At 28.0% G+C, this 2679-nt stretch overlaps 1 non-coding gene across 1 annotated transcript; it reads right to left on the reverse strand.

Annotated features, from left to right (window-relative positions):
- Window positions 1–2297: 2297 nt before the first annotated feature.
- TRNAF-GAA (transfer RNA phenylalanine (anticodon GAA)) lies at window positions 2298–2370 on the reverse strand. Its single transcript has one exon. It is a non-coding gene; the product is annotated as a tRNA-Phe (tRNA).
- Window positions 2371–2679: the final 309 nt, after the last annotated feature.

Genomic DNA, 2679 nt, shown 5'->3' on the forward strand with positions numbered 1-2679 from the left:
ATGTACTTATTTGTAAAAGGGATAGAATACCCAAAGTGTTCCTCTTTAATTTTATATATTTTTTGTTGATAAAAGAAATATACCTTAATTTTACACTATATTAATTTAATGCAAAACTTAAGTTCCAACAGATAAAGAAAAAAAATACTTGTAAAAACATTACTCAACGATTACAAACGTTGATGAACATAGACAAATTATTAAGATAAAAAATTAGTTCGAAAAAAAAAAAAAGAACATTTATCACATTGGTAAAATAATGATGCAGTGAACGTGGATCGTGACCTTTAGATCTTCAGTCTGACGCTCTCCCAACTGAGCTATCCCTACTTAATGTCTTTAGAAATATATTCTATTACAAGGGAACATAATATTTAATTGAAAAACACAATATTAATTTAATGAAAAACTTAAGTTCCAACAGATAAAGAAACAATACTTGTAAAAACATTACTCAAAGATTACAGTTGTTGATGAAAATAGACAAATTATTAAGATAAAAAATAATGATGACATTTATCACATTGGAAAAATAATGATGCGGTGAACATGGATCGAACACGTGACCTTCAAATCTTCAATCTGACGCTCTAACAACTGAGCTATCCCTGCTTAATGTCCTTGGAAATATATTCTATTATGATGGAACATAATATTTAATTTAAAACACAATAGTAATTTAATGCCAAACTTAAGTTCCAAAAGATAAAGAAACAATACTTGTAAAAACATTACTCAATGATTACTATAGTTGATCACCATAGAAATATTATTAAGATAAAAAAAAAGAAAAGAACTTTCATCACATTGGTGCAATCATAATGCAATGAACATTGATCGAACACGTGACCTTCAGATCTTCAGTCTGATGCTCTCCCAACTAAGTTATCCCCACTTAATGTCTTTAAACATATATCCATTAGAAGGAACTAAAAATTTAATTTAAAAACACTGTTAATTTAATGCAAAACTTAAGTTCCAACAGATAAAGAAACAATACTTGTAAAAACGTTACTCAACGATTACAATAGTTGATGAACATAGACAAATTATTAAGATAAAAAATTAGTTAGAAAAAAGAAGAAAAAAAACATTTATCACATTAGTAAAATAATGATTTAGTGAACGTGGATCGAACACGTGACTTTCATATCTTCAGTCTGACGCTCTCCCAACTGAGCTATCCCCGCTTAATGTCCTTAAAAACATATTCTATTAAAATGGAACATAATATTTAATTTAAAACACAATAGTAATTTAATGCAAACCTTAAGTTCCAAAAGATAAAGAAACAATACTTGTAAAAACATTACTCAATGATTACTGTAGTTGATGAACATAGAAATATTATTAAGATAAAAAATTAGTTAGAAAAAAAAGAAAAGAACTTTCATTACATTTGTACAATCATAATGCAATGAACATTGATCGAACACGTGACCTTCAAATCTTCAGTCTAACGCTCTCCCAACTAAGTTATCCCCGCTTAATGTCTTTAAACATATATCCATTAGAATGGAACTAAAAATTTAATTTAAAAACACTATTAATTTAATGCAAAACTTAAGTTCCAACAGATAAAGAAACAATACTTGTAAAAACGTTACTCAACGATTACAGTAGTTGATGAACATAGACAAATTATTAAGATAAAAAATTAGTTAGAAAAAAAAAGAACATTGATCACATTGGTAATATAATGATGAGGTGAACGTGGATCGAACACGTGACCTTTAGATCTTGAGTTTGACGCTCTCCCAACTGAGCTATCCCCACTTAATGTCCTTAGAAATATATTCTATTAAAATGGAACATAATATTTAATTTAAAACACAATAGTAATTTAATGCAAAACTTAAGTTCCAAAAGATAAAGAAACAATACTTGTAAAAACATTACTCAATAATTACTGTAGTTGATGAACATAGAAATATTATTAAGTTAAAAAATTAGTTAGAAAAAAAAAGAAAAGAACTTTCATCACATTGGTTCAATCATAATGCACTGAACATTGATCGAACACGTGACCTTCAAATCTTCAGTCTAACGCTCTCCCAACTAAGTTATCCCCACTTAATGTCTTTAAACATATATCCATTAGAATGGTACTAAAAATTTAATTTAAAAACACTATTAATTTAATGCAAAACTTAAGTTCCAACAGATAAAGAAACAATACTTGTAAAAACGTTACTCATCGATTATAGTAGTTGATGGACATAGACAAATTATTAAGATAAAAAATTAGTTAGAAAAAAAAAAGAAAAAGAACATTGATCACATTGGTAAAATAATGATGCGGTGAACGTGGATCGAACACGTGACCTTCAGATCTTCAGTCTGACACTCTCCCAACTGAGCTATCCCCGCTTATTGTCTTTAGAAATATTTTCTATTACAAGGGAACATAATATTTAATTGAAAAACACAATATTCATTTAATGCAAAACTTAAGTTCCAACAGATTAAGAAACAATACTTGTAAAAACATTACTCAACGATTACAGTTGTAAAAAAAAGAAAAAGAACATTTATCACATTGGTAAAATAATGATGCGGTGAACGTGGATCGAACACGTGACCTTCAGATCTTCAGTCTAACACTCTCCCAACTGAGCTATCCCCGCTTAATGTCCTTAGAAATATATTCTATTAAAATGGAACATAATATTTAATTTA

The sequence above is a fragment of the Vigna unguiculata genome, chromosome 10, assembly GCF_037176805.1.
Source record: "Vigna unguiculata cultivar grain cowpea cultivar isolate G323 ecotype 2 chromosome 10, ASM3717680v1, whole genome shotgun sequence".
Classification (NCBI taxonomy): Eukaryota; Viridiplantae; Streptophyta; class Magnoliopsida; order Fabales; family Fabaceae; genus Vigna; species Vigna unguiculata.